Below are 13,672 nucleotides of genomic sequence, written 5' to 3'. Positions count from 1 at the left end.
CAGACTGTAAAAAGCAAAAGTAGTGATTTGATTCCTTTATCAATTTAAAAAGTAAAGAATATCAAAAGTACAAAATTAAATAAAACAAAAATAAATAAATTTTAACTATGTGGCAAAAGTATTCACACGCCATACTTTAGACGTACAGATACTTGTGTAAAAATAAATAATAATAATTATAATCAAACTCAAAACTTGCAAACCATCTCTCGTCACTCGAATCTCAACACCGAAAACTGTAAGACACTTTTATATAATTTTCCCTCTTCAAGATTGTGTGTGTTTGACTCCTTTTGACATCATCAATGCAGGAAGTACACACACACAGAGACACATTCCTTCAAAGGAACACTAACACAACCCTTGTTAATGCCTCTACACCCACACATTCCCAGTTGTTGCCCATTCGGAAAAGCTGTATTTAACCCACACCGGCTTGGCTAGAGAGCGTGCGGCGTCTAAGTACAAAAGTAGCTGTTAGGTGAAGCTAAACACTCATTACTGGGCTCCCTCACATAATTATGATTATGAGTGATTATTTTTTCATGTTGTCGAGTGTCAGCGCGCTTAACGAGAAGCCCCCCCGCTCATTATCGCCGCCAGACTGACGCTCTCGCTGCAGGTCCTGTTTTAATCTCTCGCCCCGAGCTGTCATTACGCCTGTCAAGTGGGCGATGCGCGCTGAGTTCTTATGTATGCACATATGCAAAGTGGACTCATTGTGCATATTTATGGATTCTGGAGATAGGGATACATATAGTATATATGCCAATATACTGCCACAGTGGAACATCTTCAGCCCGAGGTAGTACCACTTGTAATTTGACCCAAGTATGCCTTTAAAATGGCACAAATCCAAAGGTTTGATCCAACTCTGCAGGTGTTTTGCTTTTTCTTCGGCTTTCTCTGCAACTCTTGGTAGAAAATCAGAAGGAATCTTCCATTCACATACATGAACGATCCTGAAAATCTGTTAAGTTAAAGACCAGGACCCTTTTGTTGTTTTAATATTAAGTCGCTCACTTCCATCCGTTTTCAAAGCATAGTTCCCCATGTTGTTTGCCATTTTGAAGCATTTTGACTGATTGTTTAAGACCCACATAATATTATGTTCTCTGAAAATATTCGCATTGAACTTAACAAAAGAAAGAGTAGACTCACTTCTTTAACTAGAAAAAAAAAAGTTTGTAGGTTTTCCGTTCTTTAGTGATCAGCAGTAGAAGATGGCTTGGTTTTACCAAAAATACTTGTTTCTGACCAAAAAGGTTTTTGGTGAAAAGAGACATGAATTTGACACTATCTTTTGCTTTTGTCACACATCAAGCTATGAAACAACAAAAACAAGACTGAGAACTGAGTTTTCTGATGGCAAAATAATCATTTAGAGACATACAACTAAGAAATGCATCTTGAACATTGACTCCCCGCATGGCTGGAGTTGAACATCAGTGGCTTTTTTACATGGTGTTCCTCCTTCACTCTATGAACTGCATCATCTTTCCTCACGATCACGACACACACTTTCTACTACCTGCTGTAAAACATACTTTGTTTATCTCATGCATACTCTGTTCAAGTGTGAGGTGACTGAACTTGCGAGGCTTCCGATGTGTTGGCATTTCTCTTGCTCACATTTGACAGGACAAGCCGAGATTCACTACCTTATCTTCATTTTCTACTGAGAAGCTGTGTTGAGATCAAATCCAAAGCGATCCATCGTCGCCATCTACAGAAATCTATTCGTCGTTACAGAGGTTTACAAACCTGAATTTCACAGACAAGCTGGGTGAGAACCTCTCCCATGCCTACCCGTTGAAAAACTACTAAAGTAACATACTTGACGAAAATAGTCATCGTTCGCAGTAAGAGGCTGGTTTCCAATTGACAAATGTTAACGTCCATGGCAATGAATTAGTTAAAAGTGTTTTACTTTTATTTGAGACATAAGAATGTTGAAAAATAGGAGCCATGAATAACCGTGGCTGGGATATCCTGAAATTACAGTCAGGTTCTTGCTGTGACACAGCGATATCAGCCTGACATTCACATATCTGTAAATTTCAGTGTCTTCAGTGAACCTACTAAGCATGCTTTTGGAAAACGGAAGGAAGCTGAAGTACGTCAAGAAAATGCACGCAATCTCGGGGTGATTACACAAACTCAACGCAACATTCAAACCCAGAACCCGGCAGACGTGCTAACCAATTCCTCCCCATGCTACCGATGGGGTTCTTGCTGAAACACACAAAACAGGCATCGTTCGATCATATGGAAGTCCAATCTCCAAAAGGAAAGATGTCGGATAGAAAAGAGAGAAAGGAATTGGAGCGGATCAAGGCGGCACGTGTCATGTCCAATCAAGGTTGAGGGTTACAGTATTGCCCGTTTTGTAAAATGGCATCGGGCCCACTCGGCCTTGTCCCACTCTCCATGGCTGTGACGGCAGGCCGGATCATTGTGGACAGCATCATTAAATACCATGTCATTACCCGTTACGCAGCGCCGCGCTCACTTCCCCTGCCTCATTTCCGTCAGATAGATATGGACGGAGGTGGCAGAGATATTCACGTGTTGTACTTCAATTGAAGTGTAGTTACTTGTGCGAAAAAATACTATACTTACTAATATAGTAAAAGTAGAAGTACTGATTCAATGCCTTTACTTATAAATACATGTACATTAGATAGATAGATAGATAGATAGATAGATAGATAGATAGATAGATAGATAGATAGATAGATAGACAACATGAAACAAAACAAAATCTAATCTAAACCACAAAAGTACAGATCATGAAACACTGTCACCTTAAAGTAAGTCGAGTCACCAATATCTCAAGGCGTCACTATATTGTTTTCCACAAAAGCGGTATGGCGTGATAAAGGTTGGGAACCACTACGTATGGAGACGTCACTCAAGTGTTTGAGGCGAGAAGGGGCGAGTGGAAACGGGACGGACGGGCAGGAGAGACAGAATTGACATTACATTTGCGAGGGTGGCGGCGGGGGGGGTTGACTTTGACTGTAGCGCACGGGGGCTGTTAGCTTCTCTTTAAGGCCGTGTTTGTCACGGTGAGGAGGCGGGATAGGTGAAGGCTCCCCGCTGGGATCGTCGGCAAGCCGAGCGGCTAAATTGAAGGTTTATTTGTCCAATTGGCTGTCAAGGTCGGCTCGTCGGCCAGCTGTCCTAAGCTTGTTCTCGCAAAATGCCAAAATCCGGATGAATTGTTTGAAAAAAAAAAAAACATGGTGTATTCGTAGGAGCGTTAAGGGAAGGAAGGAAATCAATGACCTTTGCTTTGCGTCAAAGCTTCAAGCTGCCAAGCAGCGCTTTAGGTTCTCCTTACTGGTCATTATGACCGCCTTTCACAACAACAACTGACACCAAACAGCAATTATCTGTAGATTTACACTCAACTTGCCTTGTCTAACATACAGCGAGTGTGAACCTCATATACGTACTTAGGCTGCGTTCCGGAGAACTTGCACATTTCAGGCCTCCAACCAGGAAATACGCATTCCAAATGAGATATATACATTCAAACAAACCACAGGTCAAAAAAATCATCCAGAAAATTTTACTTGCATCTCTAATTGAAACATTTTTGAAAAATTTGTTGACGGGTGTAATCGACTGACAAACCAAGTTTCACTGCCTAATCTAATCCAATTTAATGCAATGCTGCCACCTGAAGGAATCTTTTTACATTCGTTTACGAAGCTTAATTTGCAGAGGTGGACATTTTACTAAATTTTGCTTGTCCGTCATTTGTCATCCATCAGCGATCAGGGTAACTGTCCGGCGTTCGTCAGTTCGGCATTTTTCGTGATGAACTGAATTGTAATTGTCAGTCAGCTATCCGTCAGACAGTCCACCAGCTACGTCCGTCAGTTTGTCCGTCCGAAGTTCGTTGGTCCGTCAGTCGGCCCCCCTAAAAAAAATTCAGAAAACGGTGATGGACTAGTGGTTAGTGTCATTCATCAGTTCATCGTTTTTATGTCCCGTCAATTTTTAATCGTCAGTAAAATGGGCATCTGTCAGTGACGGACTGGTGGACCGGTCCATCACTCTGACGGAATGCCCACATCTGTGATTTTCACAGACAAGCTAGGTGAGACCGTCTTTCACGCCGACCCATTGAAAAACATACTTGACGAAAGTATTCGTCGGTGGCAGTGAACCGCTAGATTCCGTTGACCAACATAAAAGTCTGCAGCAGTGAATGAGTTAAGGATTGCCCAACACTGTTCATTACTTTTACACCCAATCCCTGCAACACAAAACTAACCACCATTTCCTAATACGATTTCAGATGTTCCTGAATTTACCAATCCAAGCCACCACGGCATCAAATCAGAAATTTCTTTCAGAACTTCCTGACAAATCCCTGCAGTTTGAAAGTAACTCCTACTAGTACTTCCTAAGGATTCCTAAGGCTGTCCTGCACTTTGCAAGTTCATCAGTTAATTACGTGGCGTGCACACACACAGTGAGAAACGGAGCGTGTGTATGGGCGCGCGTGCGTGTGTGTCGGAGGAGTCCCTGTGGCTGGTCAATAGTAGACCTCTGAACCTTGTTGTGGCTTCCAAGATGAGCGCCTCTCCAGAGAGTGAGAGAGCAAATCGGGAGCAACTAGATTGATTTGCGCGCGCGTGAGTGTGTGTGTGCGCGAGCGAGACACAAACAAGGCAATTATTCACAGCATGTCCCTGTTAGAGAATTTAGATAGTCGACTCTGTGAGTGGATCATTGACTCGCCACTTGTAAATATTGTTAACGCTTTGCTTGCCAACAACAGAACACTCACACACACACACACACACGCACACACAAACAAACACACATGTTCAATGGGAATCTACTGTGTAGTGCAGTACACATTGTAAATTGTGATAGTATGTCATATTCCCTCAAATACATCGATCCCTTCTTTGCACACCAAATAAATGAAGGGTTCTGTTGTACCAGCATCGCCTATGTTGGAATTGAATTAGGAGAAAAAAAGGCTGAATATCACCAGGCTAAAGTAGGGAAGAGAAAATTGTGACATTATGAGGAGTTGAAATTTTATGAGAAAAAACACTTTAGATTGACTGAAAAATTCCATAAATTTGTGAAACAACAAAGATTTTTGTTTAGTTGTTTGTGAATTCAATGTAATTTCATGGGGAGGGGAGGGGTTTGTTTCGGGCGGAAAATTAAGAAAAAAAGTACCCAAAAAATCTAGACTAAAATGAAAATAGTAATTGTTTGACAAGCTTAAAGTTACAATTTAGCAAAAAATACTTCTAGATGTATCAAATAGCACAGTAATATAAGAATAATAAGAAAGAAAAACATTTTTAAAAAAGGATATTTGTTATAATGGAGAAAAAAAAGTCTTACTCTAAGGTGAACACAGTCATAATTTGACCCCCCCAAAAAATGACATTGGTCCATGGAAATCTTTCAGTTTGACATCTTTAGTCAGAGAATGTGCACGCTTCATATCCTTAGGATGCGTTGTTGAGGAGGAGGAGGAGGAGGAGGAGAAGGAGGTGAAGATGAAGAAGCAAAGATGGGGTTGGGGGAGGCGGTGAAAGGCTGAAGGGGGATGGAAAAGTAAACTGGCGGTAATTAAGAGCAGAATATTCGCCATCTTTGCACTTTTTCGCCTCGCAAAAGGACCACTTCTGAAGATGTTTTATTTTTTTTCACACCTCCTCCCGGCCACACACATGCACACACGCGCTAATTTTAGCATGTCAGCCACTCCGAGTCACTGTGTGTGTGTGTGTATGTGTGTTGCAGAGGCCCTGAGCATCTTTAATGCCAATTAGGAGAAAGGCCACAAGAGCAAGAGGCCCACTGAACACAGCAACGATGACAGCCACGATTACAAGTAGGAAGAATATCTGGAAGTCATCATTATTAGCATTATTATTTTATTAGTTATACTAGTAGTGGTAGTAGTAGATGAAGAGAAGGAGTAAAGCAATGTATCGTACACGTCTCGTGTTGAATTATCTATTATGTATGGAATTAAATCCACCACAGGCTAAGCACTCATATTGTAAATCATCTTTCCCCATTTAAATGAATGGAAATGCGGTTAAGAATGTAAACAAAAACTGTAACATGTTTTAACGCAGTCATTGGTCTTGAAAGTTTTGGTCAAACTGCTCACAAATGACTGGCAATATGGGGAATTCTGCTGTGATATGGCTGGCAGTGAATGAGTGAAAGATTTGGTTGGAAGAATTGGGAGGATCTGAAAAATAAAGGTGCTAATTGTAGCAACACATCTGAATTGACACACGTGGGGCCCTATTTTGGTGCACAGCATGAGTCCAGCGCAAAGTACAGTCTAACTGTGTGCAAGGGCAGAATTTTCTTTCTTTTGGTATTTTCGTAGATGGGTGCAGTTACAAATGGGCATTTGCGCCATTGTGGGAGTGAATACAGGTGACGTGATTTCTTGGCCAAATCGAAGCGACTCCCCTCATTGCCTCAAATTCAGTGCATGAGAGGCACGCGATCTACATGGTGGAAGTATAACAGACTCGCTGGAGTCCGTGCAGGTCATCGGCCCACGAGATGATAAGGAATTGCAAGAAGATCTCCTCTTGCGGCTGATGTAAAGTTGGCCGCTGTGAAGTGGGCACCTGGAAACTGCCTTTCACACACACGCACACACGTCAGTTGTTCCTCAGTCATGGGGGTGTTTTTATAGTCAAGATGTTATTAATAATAATAATAATAATAATAATAATAATAATACTAATAATAATGCATTCAAGGAATTTATTTCTACAATGATTTAGACTAGGGTTTCATGCACGCTGATGCCATACTTATGAATGAAAAACGATAATATCCACCACACATATCAGTGGAGCACAGAATCTGTCTGCCTGCGCCTGGATCAAATCCACCAAAATCTGCGCCACAATTTAGGCCTGGTTTCACCTGCTTTACTTTCTGTTACCAAATTATCAGGTGTCCCCAGCGTTAACATCGTGTTTCCGTTTGAAATACTGTATTGCATTATTTCAATGTATTACAGCCTCCCCTACTGTCAAACTATTAGTGGAATAAACATATTGAAAGCTTAATAAACGCCGTGTTTATTGAGTGATGGTCAACACTCAGTGAGGCGTACAGTAGTGCGGTTCTCCAAATTCCCAAACACACTAAGTTTGACTTGCCGACATGAAAATGAAGATGCGCCAGTTTTGATGCCTAGCGCACGTGCGCCTGTCTACCTGTGAAGTTGAAAATTCCCTTTTGCAACAACAGAGGACAAATCCTCTCAAAGTAAATGAGGTTTTCTCTCCTTCCTGTGTTTTTCCTCATGAGCGTGAGCATTTATCAAAACCATAAAGCAACATGTGGTCAGTGTGTGTGTTTTCCCATCTGAATGCTGCTTTCCTTGGCACGGTGCGTATTCCTGACGGGGGGCAGAGGTAGAAATATTTGCCGTCCCCCCGGTGCGCCGGCCATGGTATTAAAGCCATATTTCGCGTCGTGGCTGGCAGATAGATGGCGTGTCTTAAACAATATGAACTACGTGTTAAGAAATAAATTGCTTACACCACCGGAATTCTTACAGGAACACTTCAATCTGGACCCCCAAGACCCTGCACATCATTATTTCTTGCACATTTTCCCCCGTGCAAGCAGACACGGGTACTGATTGTAATAAAACACTCGGGCTGGGAGGGAGGCGGTTGACAGCGTCGCTCTTGTACGCCATTCGTCTTCTTCATTTACGCTCCAGGATTTCTCGGCTTCGGCGGCGGCTCTAATCGACGCCGCCGCAAAAAAAAAAAAAAAAAGTCCATTTGAGGAGTTTGTGCGTCCCTCAGTGAGAACCGACGCCACCCCGTGACAGTTAAGTTACGGCCAGGCTCGGAGGCCCAGCGTGAGCTTGATACTAGTGCGCGTGTGTGTGTGTTTTCTTGGCATCCAGGCATAAATCCACTCAATGAGCGACAAACCTGGAGGACTTATTAAACAGGCGCTTACATTTTTTAACTCTTTCCGTCCTTTATGACACGTTGATGACGTTCCCACAGTCACTTTATGTTGTAGCAGGAGCTTTAGTGCTCTTCGGATACCAAATAAAAGACGACATCATGTCTATGTTGAGAAGGAATCACAATCTGTAATGCCATTTGTTCCCATTTGGATTTTCTCCCCATGGGAAATAATGGCAATAGGCCACAAACTGGCACCTTCTTACATCCTTTGCTAACTGTGCAAACAATGTTTTAAGGCAGGGTTTTGGTTCCAAGTTTGGCTTGAAAGCCAAGATTAGAGTTTGAATCCAATCAACACAATTGGGTTTTGAGTTTGGAAGACAAGTTGTTTCAAACAAGACATAGGGCTTCAAAGTAGGGTTTAAAATCAAAGCAGTGTTTCAATTTCTAACCAAAACACACAGTCATTTGGGATGAATGAAGTCCGATGAGCCGTAGGAAGATGATTATTCCCACAGGCCTCAAACGCAGCAAGACACGAGTGGTAGCGGATGTTTGAGGGCATACATTATTATGATTACTTTTTTAATCTTCCCAGGAGAGATGAGAGCTTGCACTCGACAAAACCACAGGTCACACACAAACATGGAAACATTTCCAAAACCAGAGCACACACTCTCTTGAGTGACGCAAAATTAATAAAAGCTGCGGGTTGTCGTTCACTTCCATCCCAGATACAATTCCTGCCTCAAAACTCGAGCCAAAACGTCCTTCTTCCTCTTCTTCTTCTTCTTCTTGTATTTTTTAAGACTCTTTGTGTGTCACATCTCATCATGGATGTTGTTTGTGGTTGAGCTCTTTATCTGACACCCATGAAAGGATGATGAAGGCCCAAGTGAGGAAGAACAACAAGGTGCTACTTTTTTTCATTCCCTGCTGCCAAAATTAAACAAGCTTTGGATCTATTCACACACGCACAAAAACGACACAAGGCTCGCCTGCTGTCTAACGCCGACGCCCACTCCACACCGCTGACTGATGTGGAACGCCATCCAGCGTGTCCCCAACGCTTTTCCGCCCTGCCACTTAGCCCAAATCCCTCGACGGGCGGCGTTATGCCGGCTGTCAGGAGCTAACAACAGCGTTCCTTCTCGCCTGCTCTTTCCCATCCCGACTGATGCCACGGATGAGGCAGGACGCTGTTGTGTAACCGCCGCGATTGCCTGTGCTGTCTGTCCATGAGAACTATTTTCATGACACACTTGTTGGACAGCGCTGATATTTTTTGTGATTTTTGAAAACTAACGCTAGCTGTTGAACTGCCTAAACCCTCATGTCAACCATCAGCAAATTTACCTGTAGCAGTGAAAATATGGTCTACTGTCGTGTCTGCTTGGACGTGCTAGTTTAGGCCTCTTCGGCACCTAAGTAGAGGAGGTGACTTGAGCTAGGTTGTTGTGTCGCTGAGACCTTTTTCTTAACACAGCATCTTCCCATCTATCTGCACCCTTGCAAACATACCAGTACGAACCTGACCATTGGGTCGCACATTGTCACATGGGCAAGGCAGAGCCGCCCTCCTGCATGTGGGTGGCCAAGACAGTATAAGAGTAGGAACCATTTGGGACAGATTAGACATTCTTCCGCATATGGCAGAAAAGGGCTCCACTGCTGTCTCCTCTATCTTTCTGGCATCCATTGAATACTTAAACTGAGAATATGCCGACTTCTGGTAGTTATTCTTACTATAATATTGCAAGTATTAAAGATGAAAGTTTGCTCAGAACGTTTCAATTGGTGCCAGGACCCGGATGAAAGACAAAATGAAGATAAGCGGTATTGAATCAATAACCTCTTTATTGTGAAAAACATTTGCTACTGTCGCCAATGCAGACAGACACTAAGCTCTTCTTCCTCCTTCCAGTCACCCCACCCCCCCGACTCACTTCTCCAATCACAAATCACACTCAAGACACACTCACAGACAGTCGGATCTTGTAAAACATTTGCAACAATCCATATAACACAACTGCAGGTTTGCTGCAATACATTATTGCAAAACATCGCCTCTGCCTGTGATTTTTTTAAATGATGTACTGCAATTACTAGTGGCAACCCTGAATTGATGTTAGTGTTTTACAAGTTCCGGATGTCTGCAAGGCCATGAAAGTATTTGAATGTGATTGGATGAGCGAGTCAGTGGGTGAGGTGGGGAACGTGAGTAAACAATCTTGTATTTGGAGGCGAACTCGGGCACAGTGACTTGAAAACTGAAAAAAAAAAAATCAATGCCATCAACTCGACTTTCATCACCTGAGTAGTGATCACAAAAATTCCAAAGTTGTTCAAACCCTTGTGTCTTCCACGCGGAACAGGAACACAGGAAAACCCTGTCAATTTGAAAGTAGATTTGTTATCGTTTTTGCACTGATTCCACATTATGAACAAACACTTACAGTACCTGAAACCACTTCATTTCCATCCCCTCACTATCACTTCCAAGACCAAACGAAGTGACGTTCTCTCCTGAATGCTAGCGCTTATTGTATTTCTTTCAAAAGCTGCCAAGACCCCATGTCTTTGGCCTATAAGTATCCTGGCTGTTCTCTCCATCATACAAGCTTACCGACATTGCGCTGGGATGTTGATGGTAGATGCTGTCTGACAGACGCAAGCAGTTGACTGATGGGCAGGGAGGCCCCGGGAAGAGCGATAGCAGAGCGACGGATAAGAAGCTGATGATTGACAGCACAGATGTGTGACAGATAACAAGTACCTGATTGACAACACACAGGTGTTTTTTGGCTCAGCTCTGACTGCTCCATCTTTTTTAACTTTATGCGACCAAGATAGGAAATTCAGTTGGATTAGCTTTTCGATTATGTATAAAAACCAAAGTAAGACGTCCAAAGAAGACCAGTAAATTCCAATTTAAGACCGTACATTGAATAATTATGACTACTGGTAATTGGTAATACATAGTAGGCTCAATATTGTATCATAATATTTTAAGACTTATTTGCAATTTTGTCATGGTCTATATGAAACATAGTGTTTACCAAATAATTTAGATTACTAGTCATATGGAGCAGAGCTTTTTTAAGAGATCTCTGCAATTCTATTTGATGGAAGAAACTTTTATTAAACTTTGTAAAAAAGACTCACACTTGGATAAAAACAACAGTTACTGCACTCCTTAACACCCCATATCACATGACAATCACTTTGGATCATCTTAAGACACTTCCTAAAACGGTGCTTTTACTGACTTTGATTGCAGGTGAGGGGAAAATGCTTAAATGTTTCCCGATTGTCGGTATGTGTGTGGCCAACTTTATAGGAGGGATTGATTATGTGTCAGTCACAAAGCGCAGGAACTGGATGACTTCCACGTCGTTTTCGCAATACAATTAAATACATCGTCAAGTCATCTCCCTTTATGGTTGTAGCAGGCACGATATCCATTGTTGTCGCTGTCTTTTTGAAGCGACGCCCCCTGACTTGAAACGCAACAAAACAACTTGCCTCTGCGAGTATAGTCAAGCTGCGCGCAGCACTCAAGTAAGACGCTGGCCTGGCACATCAAAGTGGAGTTCATGCACTTCTTCTGGAGTCTTCCCTACTTACAGAAATACGCCATAGCAAATATGCTGTGTAGTGGTTGGCTGGTATGCTTTTATTTTGAAGGCGTGACGGAGGGGAAGTGTGGAAAATAAACAAGTAACTTGTTGAATGCTTGCAGATTGGCGTCTGTTGGACCCAAATAATCATGCAATACGACAAAACCAACCCCAGGGCTCGCAATGGAAGTAAGCACACGCTTAATAGTCTAATAGTAGCTAGTAAACTATAATAAACTAATAGTAGACTGGTAAAATAGTCTAACCTTACATAATATATGGGGATATTTGCGCTTAATGGAGTGGACAGGACTCTGGAGTGGAGACGGGCCACTACTTGGTGGTCAAACTGGTCCAGCTGATGGAATTTAAGGCCTTTTGCACCTTTATCCTGTTTTCTGGGGAAGTTTCAAGTCAATGTCACGAATCATTTTTGTTCAATTGTGATAAAGCATGAAGTCATCACAGTGTTTACCATTGTACCGATAAGGAGGCAAAGCGTTTAAATGCGTCCAGACAAGGCTTCATGCAGCTCCTTTAGGTTGGAAGAAATCAATTTGGATAAAACATTGACCCGGTGGAAGATTAGAGGCGTAAACGGGACGAAGTGGGATATGCATAATCCTCTTTTTCATTCCCGTCTTTTTTTTTCTTCTCCTGCCCGCCTCTGTCTTTTGAATGCTAATTCCTTTCTGCGGCGGCACACCGGAGTGCACAATAGATAATCTGTATGCTAATAGCGCGGCTCCCGCTCAACTTAACACAGAAATGTGTCACAAAGTCGGTCGGAACACACAACGGAGCGGCGGCGGTGGAGCCAGCGAACCGAGCGTGGCATCAACTCCCGGAGACTAATAGCCCAAATTATATGTGCTAATAATTCATGCAGAGTGGACGGCCTTTGAGAGCCGGAGGGACCCGCTTCTCGTTCTTCAGACGGAATAACGGATCTTATCGGGCTGCTCTGATGTTTTAAAACATCACAGCTCATCGCGGGAACATGTTGCACAAAAAAAGCAGCAGATCATCCTTCACACACTTCATGGAATACATGCATGGGAGGTGGTTCTGAGCAGCCAAAAATTAATCACCAGGAAATTAGAGAACTGGTGAAAAATAAGGGTTAAGACCAGGCAATTGCCAAAAATATCTAGAGGGTAAGTAGTTGATTGGTTAAACACAGGTTGAAGACACAAGGGAAGTCAAGAAGACTGGTCGGACAAAATCTGGGAGACTTAAGGCTGGTCAATGAAATTTTGGTTAGACGCAGATAAGAGACTCAAGGGTAGGCAAGAAGGTGATAGGTGAGCTACAGGTGAGACACAATGACATGAAAGAAGTTGCTAGGGTATGGTTGGATAGATACAGTTCGGGAGACTGGTGACAGCATGAAGATGATTGGTTAGATGGAGTTTGGAGACAAGCTTAGAGAACGATATGATTTGTTTGATACTGGTGGGAGGCACAAGGGTAAGAAGGGAGATGGTTTTGAGAGAAAACTTTGTCGACACACATTTTGGCAGGAACTGATTAGTTAAAGATATTAAATTAAATGATTAATTAGACATAAGTGGGAGACATAATGCCTGGGATGAAGATTTACTAGGTGGGGGAGCAAGGAAACTCCAGTAAGGAGTTTATTGATGAAGTAACAGGTAGAAGAGAGAACTCACAGAAGGAGCCTGGCATTTCCAATATGGAGGATCTGGCTGGACACAGTTGGGCCACTAGGTCAAGAAAGAAGCTGATTCTAAAGAAAAAAACAAGAAACTGTCTGTGTCAAACTATCATTCCAGCCTCCCGCTGCATTTTCTGTTGAAAAATCAAATAATAGAATTGGTTAGCTGGTCTCTTAACGCAACTGATCAGATTTTCTCGATGAGAAGAGCAGGAAAGGGAGACCCTGCTTGTCCGGACGGAATGTTTGCAGCTGGGTATTCTCTGGTTTTCTGGAACAAGTGGAAGATAGTTTGCCCGTCTAAGCTTTCCGTCGAGGGTGTAAAAGACGCGTATTTTATTGGAATACTGATAACAGGCTTTTTGGAGCTGGTAGTTTCCTGCAAACAAAAAAAGACATGGGCAACTTTATTG

At 42.6% G+C, this 13,672-nt stretch overlaps 1 long non-coding RNA gene across 2 annotated transcripts in view; it reads left to right on the top strand.

Moving 5' to 3' along the window:
- Positions 1 to 13,672, top strand: part of LOC147149867 (uncharacterized) — a 57,203-nt gene that overhangs the window by 26,407 nt on the left and 17,124 nt on the right. For both annotated transcript variants that reach the window (XR_015086198.1, XR_015086199.1), the window contains exon 4: positions 5,791 to 5,881. This is a non-coding gene — a long non-coding RNA (uncharacterized LOC147149867). The remainder of the gene's footprint in view (positions 1 to 5,790; positions 5,882 to 13,672) is intronic.

The sequence above is a fragment of the Filicampus tigris genome, chromosome 3 (assembly GCF_054856515.1).
Source record: "Filicampus tigris isolate MCC_2025a chromosome 3, RoL_Ftig_1.0, whole genome shotgun sequence".
Classification (NCBI taxonomy): domain Eukaryota; kingdom Metazoa; phylum Chordata; class Actinopteri; order Syngnathiformes; family Syngnathidae; genus Filicampus; species Filicampus tigris.
The sequence above is the reverse complement of the archived record's forward strand: the minus strand, read 5'-3'. Positions and strand labels throughout refer to the sequence as shown.